Genomic DNA, 14,188 nt, shown 5'->3' on the forward strand with positions numbered 1-14,188 from the left:
AGTAAAAAATATTGATGTCCTTCTCACCCACACCTATCATATTGCTTCTGACGACATGGATTTAACCACTGGATTCTTATAGATTACTATTATGCTGCCTTTATTTGCTTTTTTGAGTTTCAAAGTTTTGGCCACCATTCCCTTGCATTGTATGGACCTACAGAGCTGAAATATTCTACAAATCTGTGTTCAGCAGATGAAAGTTTTACATCTGGGATGGCATGAGAGTGATTAAATGATGAGACTTGTATTGAATCTGGAATACTCCTTTAAGATTTTAATTTCATTGTGACTACATTATCATGAGAAATAATTGAAAACCGGAGAATATGATGATTTTAAATATCTTATAAATGTAGGTTTATTATGTTGTCGGGTTTTTGGAAGTTATCAGCTAATTGGCGTGCATGTAAACGCACTCAATTATTTTATTTTATTATTTGATTTAAGTATAAATTAAAGGCTAGGAAAACAAATACTACCATTATGTATAACTACTTTATAATTGGAATAATATATGAATATTGTTCTTGTGTTAAAGTAATGAAGTTTTATAACAATGCAGTAATGAGAATTTAATGAAAATGATGTCACAAGGCAAAAAAAATATGAATGGTCCTAAAATATGTTTCATTTCCTTTAAGTTAATGACAGTCTCTCATTTCTTTCTTTTGATTTTTGAGTGAAATATGACCCAGCCATGTGATCTTGAGAAGTTTCGTGAAATTCAGCCTTTATATTTGGAAATATAACTATCATTTTATTTTCTATAGCAAAAAAATATAAAAATAAAAAGATGGCCATGTGCAGGACTAATCAGGGGTCGGCATTGCTCTGAGGGGCATGTGCTTCAGCTTTCCATGAGTTATTGAGCTGTTATCAAACTTATGTGTATTTGTACATTGTAAGTGTACGTGTGTGTGTGTGTGTGTGTGTGTACTATGTGTGAATGACAAAGGATGGTTCTATTGTAAATCTGAGGGTAATTGTGTTCTTTGAAAAATATGAGGGTGTAAAGTGATCAACTGGGGGGAGGGGATATAAAATAAGGAAAGCCAAGTGAAAATCTAGTTTTTGTGAATACTGACAATGAGGTGGTATACAGTTGATAATGACATCAGTGATGACATTGCTGTCTCTGAGTCAATTGTGCTATTTGGTTTTGGCATTGGCCCAGGATGCCACTTCTGCCCGAAGATGCCTTGGGGAGCAGTTGACCTTATTCACAATATCAACACTTGATTTTGTCTGGAAGCCTATGTTAACTTGTGTATTAAAAGAGGTCAAGTGTACTATGTGTGAAAGGGATAGCTCACCTAAAAACGAAAACACTGTCATCATTTACGCATCCTGAGGTCTTTTATGGTCTGTGAAAGATTCAAAAGGAGATATTTACTGTAGAGCAGAATGTCCAAGCTGCTCTTTTCCATACAATGAATGTATCAATGACTATCATATGACTTCAGAAGTCGCAGGACATACTGTAGTACAGTACAACTCCTAGTCGCCATTAACTTTCATAACATGGTTAGAGAGCAGTGTGAACATTCCTTAAAAATTCTTTTTTGTTCCATGGAAGAAAGAAAGTCATATGAGGGTTGGAACGACATGACAGAATTTTCATTTTGGGGTAAACTCTTCCTTTAAAGTGGAATTTGGTGAGCATATTCACAGACCAGCCACTGCCATTGTGCGATTAAAGAAAATGTTCTTTTAAAAAGTGTGGGGAAGTGAAACGGAAGTTTGATAAGTCCAGGGTGGCTTGACATTAGAAACTCTGTCAGAACCTGATTAAAACAAAGAAGTTGCATTTCGCTCTCTTAGTGGGCAGCCAAATATGTTGACTGTTATCACAGTGTTGATTAGTGCATTCCCTGAGGGAAGTGTTGCGAAGAAATTCTGCTACAACATTTTTGTTTGTTCTGTATACATAAAGAATGTAAAATATATTTTGGTCTGTGGAAATTGTGTGTTGTAAGACTGTGGATTAAAGATGACGAAATGGTACTAATATCATATGGGACAAAACTTTCCTCTACCATTATTTAGGTTATAAACAAAGAGTGATATAGACGAGATCTTTAGTACATTAGGTTCATTATTGCTGTGCTTTTTTAATCTGATGCGTGTAAATAATTTGCATTACTCCATACGACCTCATGATGTATTGCTTGGACCTAAACCCCACCATAATCAATCTCATCTCCTGTTGTTCATTACTTAAAGTCTGTATTTTTAGCTACCTTTCATTACAAGGCACAGAACTGGCCTAAATAGTGCTCAAAACATACAATAATACTTCACATAATTGCAACTTCCATTTGGCCAACTCTTGAAATGAGATTAGGTTCATTATTATTATTATTTTTTTTTTGGTTAAATTTCGTGGAGCACAGACTTATGAGGTACAGTAAAGAATGGTTTCTGTGCTTGAAGAAGTGTGAAACAGAATAACAAAGGACCTCTTGAAAATTATGGAATTTGACAGAAATGATTCATTGTGTCTTGGTCTCTCATTGTGAATCATTAGTAAAATTAGTTTTTGAATCACTGTGCTTACTGTAATGTACTTTGTTCCTCAACAGTAATAGATGAAATTGTGGCAAGAGTACATGAGAATACACTTGGAAAATGTGTCCTCCTCGCAAAAGGACACACAGCCCCAAATATGAATTTCAATGACCTCATAATGGGCAGTGTGACATGTTGCTTGAGGAATAATTAGAGGCACCATTTTATTCCTCTGTAAAAGTGTCTAATAGTGACACATCAGTGCTTCGTAATTCATTTAAGTTTTATCCTATTGACATAGTTGCTATCAGAAAACATTTTTTTTTCATTCTAAATGGGGTCAGAAATACAATACAAATTAAATGTTTGTTAAAGTTTTTAGTGCTTTGTTTTCATATTCGGAATATTTTATAATATGTAACAATAAAGATTGTAGTGTACAAATGCACATTTAACATTTATGTATGTTATAATGCAATAAAAAACTATTATATATATATATATATATATATATATATATACACATATATATACGTATATGTGTACACTGTGTGTGTGTGTGTGTGTATAATTAAATTATTATTATTATTATAATTTGTAAATAAACATACAACATTGCCTAATTCATTACAAAAACAAAAAATATTTGTATTTTATTTTGTTATTTTTTATTGAAGAGAATGTCTGCATGAAGGAACATTAGCTATTAATTATAAAAAGCTACTTTGGAAAAACATCAAATATTAGATAGTTTTGCTTTATTTAGCATTTTTGGTTTCTACATAAAACCCCACTGAAAATAATATCTCTTTGGCTGAACTGAACTTAATCATGGACAGAGGTTCCAGGTGTATGAAATCTCAACTCAAACACTTTGTTTGGAACGAACCTGGTTGAATTGGGTAAACCCAACAAACCTAGAAATGTAAATGTAAAAATGTATTTAGGTTGTATGTACATATTAGTGAAAATGAACGTTAGCATGCTAAATAGATGCTGGTTGAAAGCAGTCATATTCATAGTTTTGATGATTTAACTATTGTTCTAGAAAGTTAACAGGAATAATGAAGAATGAGTCTTCATCTTTTGATTTACCAAATTCGTAAAAAAATTATTGTAATTAATTTTATTTGAAACACTATTAACGTTTTAGCTAACTCTGTTATTGTCTGGTGATTCTACATCACCTGACATAAGTTAGGTTAACCAGGAAAAATTAAATTAGAGTCTAAAACAATCCCGAATGTATTTAATTTAGCTCCAGATTGACTTAAGGTCAGCGTCTTACAGCAGACTGATGAAGCTGAGAGAATGGGTGGAACTGCAAAACGCCATTGTTTCCTATCGAAAAGCGGTGGTAATCGGACAGGAAGTCCCATGGCTCTAATGTGTGTTTATGCGTGGATGGATGGAGACATACGGACACAAAGAGTAGAGATCATCTGAGCAACACTCCAAAGGCTTTCACGCCAGTTTCCGACCATAATACAATTAAGACTATTGCATTACATCTCATTCAACGGAAGAGCGCGGATTCTCCACGCAAATTCACTGATGACTTTAAAGCAGGTATTTAATGCACGCGCATGCAATGTAACTCGCTATACATGATTAATAACGGCTGTTATTAACATTGACATGCGTATGTCTGCATCCGGCGCCTGTTACTGTATTTTCTCCGTCTTTGCATTTTTATTGTTATGCTTTTTTGATGCAGGTTTTGTGTTCGTGTGCCAGCGCTCGTGCTGCAGTGGCCAGTTATGACACTTCATAAAGCCCCTTAAATAGCTTACTACTCTCTAGTTAGTGCAAGCCAGTATGACAGCTGAGGGAACACCCGTTAAAGAGATGTATCTTCTTCGATTTGCATTATGTTGTAAGATTGGTATTTGCAATTTGATTCAGCAATCGTTTGCATTTGCATGGCTTTAGATGTATTTAAAAAAATAATAATTGGTGTTTATGAATCGGTTGCCATGTGTCATGCCCGACCTGCGCTCACGTCATTGTCGCGCGATTACCGGGGTTACTAAAGTTCAGATGCGATGCTAGGCTGTTGTCGGATTCAGAATTATGCACAATAATTACGATTAGTACATGTTTTAATGTAGTGCTGGTGCATTTATTTATAGCATTTATTATAAAGGAATAATTATAATGATCAGCATTTTTTAAAAAGGATATTTTACCATGTGTAATTATAGTGTTCTAGTATGTTAGGCTTTATGATTTTTTTCTTAAACAAAAATAAATGCAGCACCTGATTTTTACTGATTTTAGCTGTTAAATGAGCCAATAGGTTTTCAAATTGATTTATAGAGGGTTTTTTTTTTATTTTATTTTTGTCTTTACTGTTATTTCTGCATCCCAGATGCAGTTTATTGTTTAACCAAAATCCCAATTATTATCAGAAATGAAGATGAAGATTTGGTGCATAATGTGGCACTTTTAAAGGAGTCATGTCATACAATATTTTTTAATAGTTTTATTATCTTCCCTGAGGTCCACTGATAATGTTATTAAAGTTTTCTTGCACTAAAACGTAATAGTTTTCCTAATATATGATAATCTTTTACTGTGCAAAGCTTAAATCATATTATGACTGGTTCACAAGCAGTCCACAAATATATGTAGAATGACATTTTATATGTCAAAATATCAAGGAAAATTTTATTCCGCATGACATAACCCCTTTAAGTATAAACAAGCCCAAACACCTAAGGAACTCATTGAAATGGAGACTTGACTCTGTTACAGTGCACTTATTTAATTATTAGGTTTAATGAGAAATAAGGTTTATTGTTCACAACATATCAAGTTGGAGACATGATATATGTGCTGATGGGGCACGTTTCAATATAGTCACATTTTTTTCATGCCCTTGCTTAAATTTTGAGGATTTGATTTATCTAATCAAAATAAAAACATTTAATCCATAAAAACAAAAAGCTATAGACAGCTGTCGGTCTAGATTTTGGCAATAACCGGTAGTTCCAAAAAGCAACTATCGGCACCGATGGATCAGTAAAGTGATATATCAGTCTGTCTTCACGTACTAAGGTACTATAATTACATTTAATTTTATTGTATCGAATCGTGATACATGTCCTAATCAACGTGGTTCCACCATGGTACATTTCCAAAAATAACCCACAAAAACCCATATCGATCATCAATCGACCACTAGTTGTTAAAAAGATCTTCATTCACAGAATACACATCCACTTCGGTCAATTAGGCAAAGAAATGTGATATACAGCAGTTTCCTTCAGGTTCAAAGCACGTTTAATTTTGTAGAAGTTGTAGTAGTTGTAGTGTAGTTCCAAAAATATACTTTGATAAACCCGTTAGCCTTTAATTTCATGAAAGAATTAATGGTTATAAATGGTTTCTAGCTTTTAAAACGTCTCTGTTACTGTTATAAACTTCGTTCCCTGATGGAGGGAATGAGACGTTGTGTCAATGTAGTGACACTAGGGATCGCTCTTTAGAGCAATCTTTGAGAAAAGGCCAATGGGAATTGGCAAGTGGAATTATCATGCCACACCCCCTGACATGCGGTTATAAAAGGAGAAGGAATGCCCACTCTCATTCAGGTCATTCAGGTTGCTGAGGAACCGAGACGAGGTCCTTGCCATTTCAATGGCTAGTACAACATTGTAGCAAGAGGGACAAAAGGACTCGTTCCCTCCATCAGGAAACGGAGATTATGACAGTAACCGAGACGTTCCCCTTCTGCCACTCACTCGACGTTGTGTCGATGTAGTGACACTTGGGGTCCCTTTAGAAAAATGTCCCAACAGCTGAACTGTCTAATGCTATTATACGCATCAAGGAAGGCGTTTTTTCCTTTCCTATTCTTTAAGGGGGAAAAGACCCCATGCAGACCACATCCTGATCAAAAGGGGAGGTCAACATGTGGCAATACGACACATGGGCTCACCAGCTGCACATGGAAGAGGCGCGGTGGTAGGTCCTGCCTCGAAGGGGAGGAGCTCTACATACAGGGCAACCAGGGGCAGAGAGATCTCTGCCCAAGGGAGACGCGGTTCTGCCGACAGGGCAACTGTGCCGTGGAAAATACATCACAGGGGTTTACTGGAGTAATCGCACCTGTGGAGCACCTATCCCAGTACAGAGCATATTAGTACCCGTAGTGGGTCTGGCTGCGAACTCCTCCACAGAATTCTCGAGCCACAGGGTTAGAGAGGAAGGACATCCAGGGTCCACGACTTCTTGAACTCGACTGGGGGTAAAAGCACACGTTTTCACCTCAGGGGAGGGGAAAGGCGCCCCTCCAGCTTCTCCTGCAGGAAAAAAGCACTGACCCGACTTCACATCTCTGGGGGTCTTTGCTATGGGAAGAAAACCACTTAGCGAACACCCACCACTTCAGGAAATACAGCTGCCTTGTAGAAGGAGCAATGGCCTGAGTGATCGTGTTTACCACTGAGGCGGTAGACCACTTAAGTCTTCCGTGTCCCATCCAGGGACCAGACATGGAGGTTCCAGAGGTCTGGGCGTGAGTGCCAGATGGTGCCCTGTCCCTTAGAAAGAAGGTCCTTCCTCAGGGGAATTTGCCAGGGAGGTGCTGTCATGAGGAGTGTGAGGTTCGAGAACCAAGTCTGGGTGGGCCAATACGGCGCCACAAGGATGACTTGTTCCTCGTCTTCCCTGACCTTGCACAGGATCTGTGCAAGTAGGCTCACTGGGGGAAACGTGTATTTGCACAGCTCCCGGAGCCAGCTGTGTGCCAGTGCATCTGTGCCGAGGGGGGCTCTCGTCATTGCATACCAGAGTGGACAGTGGGAGGATTCCCGGGAAGTGAACAGGTCTACCTGTGCTTTGCCGAATCGACTCCAAATCAGATGGACCACCTGGGAGTGGAGTCTCCACTGAGCTTCGCCCTCTACTGTGGCATTGAGGCTGCCTGGGATTTGAATGGCCCGTGTGAGGTGAACGTACGCCTCCATGTCGATTTATATAAGCTACTGTCGCTGTGTTGTCGGACCAACACGTGCTTGCCCTGGATCAAGGGCATAGCGGTCAGCTCTGCGTCGGCCTCAGACTTGCCGGGCAGACCCGAAGGTGGCAGCCCAGTCGAGTCCTCGGCGTCTGACATCGCCATTGTGCTCTCCGTTGAAGTGATCGAGAACTAATCCTGCTCGCAAGTCCCAAAAGAGATGTTAAACTGGCCATGAGGCGAGCTGGACACATCTCGGAACTCAATGGGGGCAAACAAGCGTGCTGGGAATCAGGAGGTCCGGCCTCTTACCCGCAGGTAGAAGGTGCAGCACTGTGGGTAGCTGGAGTGGCTTTCCCCTGGAAGAAGGAAAGCCGCAACCGCAAAGTTGTCATGGTCATATTCTCAAATGAGAACATGAACCATCCACAAATGCTGCCCCTGTGTGATCGCTGCCCAGACACGTGAGGCAGCGCCCTTGGACATCGGAGGCGGAGAGATACCGACCACATCCAGGAATCACGTAAAGACAGAAAGGCATCTTTATAAAGACACGTCTTTAAAAAGATGTTCACTTAAATGTGTTTGTTCTTAAAGTGGAAATATACCCTCTTAGCAGAAATATACTATCTTAGTAGCGCTGTCGAAGCGCCCAAGGGCATAATCTGCACTAGGCATGCAGAAGGAAAGCCGCTGGAATGTGCAATATATCCAACAGCATACGCTTCTTCGATTTGAATGGAGCAGCAGTAGTTTTCAGCACGCTGATACACAACTGCTCACCTCCGAATAAAAAAACTGAATGAAAGTGGGCATTCCAGGGGAGTGGCATGCAAATTCCAATCTCCAATTCCTATTGGCCTTTTCTGAAAGATTGAGGTGTTTCGGGGCTCTCAAGAGCGACCTCTAGTGTCACAATATTGACACAGTGAATGACAGAAGGGGAAATAACGTTTTCACACCTGAAAAATTGGAAAACACTTTGTTCCGGTTTTCGGTAACAAACAAACGCTCTGTTCCAGCACTCTCAGGTTCTTTGGCAGTGCAGAAAAGGACTGCTGTATATGGGCACTTCGCCTAAATTGTTTGTGGGGTTGAACATTATATTAGATTAGGGCTTATTTAAATTACCATTAGGATCGGAGGACCAGAATAAACTCAGGGTTTGACATAATTTACAGATACATAAATTACAGATCACCGCCATTGTTTTTGCCCCACACAAACTCTGATCGCAAACAGCTATTTTACATTTTCAAAGTGTAGACACTTGGACTGATATGAGGCCAAATATGACCCAACAATGATCTTAAAACCTATGGAAGATAACGGAAAGAATGTGCTCCTCTCTACAGCACATAGGCTGCTGCGTGTGAAAGGATATATGAATAAAAATATTGTAATACTTCTAAAATAATGTTTGTAGTTGTGTATTATGGAACTTAAGTTGAAACCGGCTGTTATTGGGTTTGAAAATTGATGATCATTGATCTCATGTGAATATAGATTTTATGTTATTGTTCTGTATTGTCTTCAGCAACTGAAGTACCTTATTTTGCACCATATATTTTCTTAGCAGTCATGAGAGCACATATATGAGGCTATTCCTGTTCCTGAACATACCTTCAAATAGTCACACATATGTTGAGCACACATTCCATCACGTCCACAGGCCTTTACACAGACATAACTGTGGTACAAATCAACAATGTTTACATTGATTACACCTGATTAATGTATACTTAACTTGATAAAAATATACTACAATCGCCGGCTAAGAGAATCGATATAAGATTGTATTGTAATGGAATTTGAGATTTACACCTGCTATCATGCTGATTATTCTATTAATTTTGCAAAGGTCTACCCTGTGTGTCATACAGGTATGCAGGGTTTGAGAAGGACAGAGATAGAGCTGTAAGCCGACAGATAGTATAATGAGTGAAAGTGAGCGACGATTAGAGAAGAAGAATGAATAAAAAAGGAATGCCTTTGAGGCCATTTTATGACATGTAGGCCCATTACGCATTGGGCTCTTTTTTTCTGCAGTTGTGCTGCTATGGTTTTGGGTCACAACCTGCCCAGTCGTCTTCATCACCACCTCATTTAATTTTGATATAGGGCCCAGTTGACCTTGTATACCCAGAGTGGGTTCACAGAATTGCTACAGGGCCCAGGAGAAGGTTGTTCACTATATTAAAACAACTACAAGACTCCAGAACCATTACAGAATCGTGTGTCACTTTTGTCTTGTAAATGCCAAAGGGTGGCTTTTAAAATGTTCCTTCTAGTGGCTAAAGCAAGTGACAACTGCCCTGTTCTGCTGGGCTCTATCCTGTCCATCCTAGACTTGCTTGAGGTGGATGTAAATGCAATGTGACTTATCCAGGGTGCTACTCCAGAGTGCTAATCATTGGTAATCTAATACAGAGGAGATTAGGGAAGAGGAGGGAACACAGGATGCTCAGAACGGCTCTCTTTGGCTTAGCGAAAGGCTACCACTATGTCCATTCTATGCTCTAAGACTGGTGGATCTTCATAAGGAATTGCCAACTGGAAATTTTTGGAGTTGGGCTAGCATTTTGAAACAATGCATATTTGGAGTTCTAGTTGAAAATCTTGGTCACTTCGGATACATGCACTGTTGGCGTGATCTTGAATGGCACTGCCTCTTCCTTTTATGGGATCGAGTTTTGTTCTTGCTTGCTTAAGTGTTCTCCGCCAGTGGGATTAACATTAGCATGTGGCAGTAATGAGAGCGGCAGATTCTTCATCTTGAAACTATTTTGGTACCTTTGTCTTTTTGAGAGGATATCTGGGCCATACGTTTTCAGGAACCATTCCTGGAGTATCACTCAATGATCCAAAAGCCTTCTGAGCCCGAACCACCTTTGAACTAATCCAGAAAAGGCAATTTCTAAATTTTTCTGCTTTTAAGGCCAACTGCCAGAAGCAAAGATGCTGAACCAGGGGGCTGTGATGATCTTCACAGGAATCTGTGGGGCATTAGTGATCATGGCGGTGGCCTACTATGCCTACTGGTGAGTTCAGCTAATGGTCATCCAAATTGGACCATTGGATTAATTAGTTAAACTGGTCCTTACCCAGAAGGTTATTGGATTGAGCACAATAAAATGTCAAGTGATAATTTGTTAGTTTGTCATTACTTGTGCTCCTGTAATGTTTGTGAATGTTTTGAGGGCTATGTTGACCACCTTTTACATTTTAAATGTAGTCATTTAGCAGACGCTTTATCCAAAGAGACTTGTGAGTAGCATAAGCATTTTGTCAAACAAAAGTCAACAATATATGCAGTATCGTGCTGCCAAGTTCCCTGTGTAGCTAAGTTTTACTCTGGTGTCTCTGGAAAGACTGAAATGTTCCTTGGTGTCTCTTCTCTCGGTTTTGTTTTTTTTGTGCTGATATTCTTTTTACCTTTTGAAGGTGATTGCCTTTCCTTAAATTAAGTGAACATTTATTTTTCTTTATTCAATTTCTTAAAGTCTTTTTAGTCAAAGTTTTCTATCCAAATGATGCATATCAAGAATACTTCCTTGTTCATTATTGTGAGACTGTTCTTAATTTTGAGGTTACACTGTTCCATTGATTTTTCTTTGTGTAATGTGAGGATTTAAGACTTGTTACTTTAGTTTTGAGGGGTACATCGTGGCCATCTTGTCCTGTTTTTAAATGGCCCCCAGCGGGCTGGTGATGCTGGCCAGACAGCTGTTGCCTACTAAGCAGATTTATCCCTCTATCTCTAATCTTCCCTCTCTTTTTTGTCTCGTTGTAGTCCTCATGCTACTAACACAGTAGTGAACGAGGAACAAGCTATAAACTGCTATATGTCTAGGGTGTTTGTGGCCAATGTTGTATTGCTAACAGCAGATATCTCTGCAGGTTCACAGATCTAAGGTTATGCAGTAAATCATTATTGCCTTCAAAGAGGATAGTCAAGTACCCTTGAAGTGATTGCTCTAAATTGTAAAGGTATAGGTCACCCCAAAATATTTATGATACATTTATCATTGTTGCATCATACTGTCAAAGCTTCTTTCTTCTGTGGAACATTAGATGTTTTACAGAATGACTGAGTTGCTGTTTTCAATAGAATAAAAGTTCAAAAATGACAAAGCACCATAAATGTATCATAATAGTAATGCATGTGACTTGTGAGCTTTATGCCAAGTCTTCTGAAGCTGTACAGTTGCTTTATGTGCTAGTGAGCAGGTAGAAAAAATCTCTCTACCAGTTGTAACAGCGATTTACAATTTGGTTGTTAATTTACTCAAGAAAGAAAACATTCGAGTTACTTCACAAATGATTTCAATTCACCTGCTGGACAAGTTGAGTGACAGTATTATCATGTATAGTCCGAGGGGTGATTAGAATCCAGTGTATAATATAAGATTAACGGCTAGATATGTTATCATTTGGAACAAGAGTGATTATATTTCACTGCTACATATACTATATATTTGTTTTATTTGCATTTGCTTGGAATCACTGCATAATGCACAATCATAATGACAGTTAAAACAAATGTTTGATTTGATCTATTGCCATGTAAATCTACTTTTGTTATACATTTGCTCAAAACCCTTCATATTATGAATTAAACATGAAGAAATTTAAATGCTTCAAGTCTATTTATTGTAAGGATGGGCATTCATCAATAATTTGGTATTCACATGTTTAAGCTCATAAAAAAATTAATATTTGTATATTCTATTATTTAAATTAAGGTAATTAATGAGAGAGACATTGTAAAATAATTTTTTCAGTCATATAGTTTGCGTCGTTTAAAAAAACAAGCTTCTAATTATTTTCAAAACAAACTTATATCATGTCCTGTTTTTTTTTTTAATGTATTTAAGCTCATGCAAAGTGAAGAAAAAGAAACCGCTAATGAAGAAGACTGACGCAGTTAACTTACAGGATGACTATAAACACTTGCCATATAATGGTTAGTTATCATGTTTATATTTTATCTCGTGTCATGTTTTTGTTGAGAAAAACAAGCATATCCACGTGCTCAGTAAACTATACTCATTTATACACACCAGTTTATATGATGGAATGTCCCTTACCTCAACTTGCATAGTCTTTCTCGGATGCCGTGTTTGTTGTTTACAGAAGTGTCGCAGGGATTATGTTGCAACGGGGACGCTGCTTTCTGACGAGTTGCACATATACGAGAGTAAAGTGTACACCGCTTATCCAGTATATTTAAACAGGAACCTTGCTTTCTCACATTAAGCCACATTCTCACAATAACCCGCTTTTCTGGTGTCCATATGAATCTACTGACAGAACCGTTTGCTCAACAAATGTGATCAACTTGTGTCCACACTCAACAGCGCCACCCAGTGCATTGTTATAACTGCCAGTTGTAGTTTGTGTGTTTAGGATTTAACATGCATCTCACTTTATATATGGCCAGAAAAGCAAAACTTTGCGATTATTCGACTACTCGTGCACATCCCTAATTTAATGCGCACGATAAAATACAAATTCCAACCAACAAAACCTGTCTTCAGTCTGACTCATTATTAGATACTTTGAAACTTAACAGTTGTCAGTGACTGTAAATTATATTATAATTATTTTTTGGTTTGTTTTTTGGGGGGGATTTTCTCCCAATTTGGAATGTCTAATTCCCAATTTGCTCCAAGTCCTCGTGGTGGCGTAGTGACTAGCTTTAATCGGGGTGGCAGAGGACGAACCACATTATTGCGATCACGAGGAGGTTACCCTGTGTGACTCTACCCTCCTTAGCAACCGGGCCACTTGGTTGCTTAGGAGACCTGTCTGGAGTCACGCAGCACACCCTGGATTCGAACTCGCGACTCCATGGGTGGTAGCCAGCGTCTTTACCACTGAGCTATGCATAGCAATAATAATAAAATAATTTTGTGGGGACACCACAATGTTTTTGGTATACAAAGGCATTTTGATACTCAGACATACTGTATGTATATACAGAGTGCACTGCAAGTCACAACAATAGTATTAATATTATTACTATTTGGCAGGAAACAAAATTTGATCTGTAAAGTTGTTTAATAAAAAAGGTGATATTAAGGCAATTGTGCCACAAAATATATTATATTAGAGATATAAGAAAACCCACATGAGTGATACGTTTTTTTAAAGGGGTCGCATATGATTTATTTATTTCAGTTTTTAAGAAATTTGATGCAAATTAAATGCACTGTTATAAATAAAATACAATGTACACCTGTTGCACTGGTTTTGATAAATGCAGCAGCTCTTTTTTAATTTGTTTTATTTTTATCCTCAATTTGGAATGCCCAATTCCCAATGCACTGTAAGTCCTCGTGGTGGCATAGTAACTCTCAGAAGGACGAATATCAGTTGCCTCCGCGTCAGTTGAATCCACACATTGTTGAGCGCATTACCGCAGAGACATAGCACGCGTGGAGGCTTCACACTTTTCTCCGTGGCATTCATGCACAACTCTGCGAGAGCAACTTTGCGACCACAAGGAGTTTACCCCATGTGACTCTACCCTCCCTAGAAACTGGGCCAGTTTGGTTGCTTAGGAGTCCTGGCTGGAGTCAGTCAGCACACACTGGATTCGAACTTGCGACTCCAGTGGTGGTAGCCAGCGTCTTTACCACTGAGCTACCCAGGCCCACCCAATGCAGCAGCTCTTGACACGTGATCCAAAGCTCATATATTATTGGCCAA

At 38.6% G+C, this 14,188-nt stretch overlaps 1 protein-coding gene across 2 annotated transcripts in view; it reads left to right on the forward strand.

The window, feature by feature from the left end:
* Positions 1-3,868: 3,868 nt before the first annotated feature.
* Positions 3,869-14,188, forward strand: part of agpat3 (1-acylglycerol-3-phosphate O-acyltransferase 3) — a 32,098-nt gene continuing 21,778 nt past the window's right edge. Inside the window, exon 1 of one of the 2 annotated variants that reach the window (XM_052126294.1) lies at positions 3,869-4,080. The gene's annotated coding sequence lies outside the window, so the exon portion shown is untranslated. Of the gene's footprint in view, positions 4,081-10,034; positions 10,516-14,188 lie in introns of those variants that run through there. The other variant, XM_052126296.1, reaches the window with a different exon arrangement.

The sequence above is a fragment of the Xyrauchen texanus genome, chromosome 5 (genome assembly GCF_025860055.1).
Source record: "Xyrauchen texanus isolate HMW12.3.18 chromosome 5, RBS_HiC_50CHRs, whole genome shotgun sequence".
Taxonomy (NCBI): domain Eukaryota; kingdom Metazoa; phylum Chordata; class Actinopteri; order Cypriniformes; family Catostomidae; genus Xyrauchen; species Xyrauchen texanus.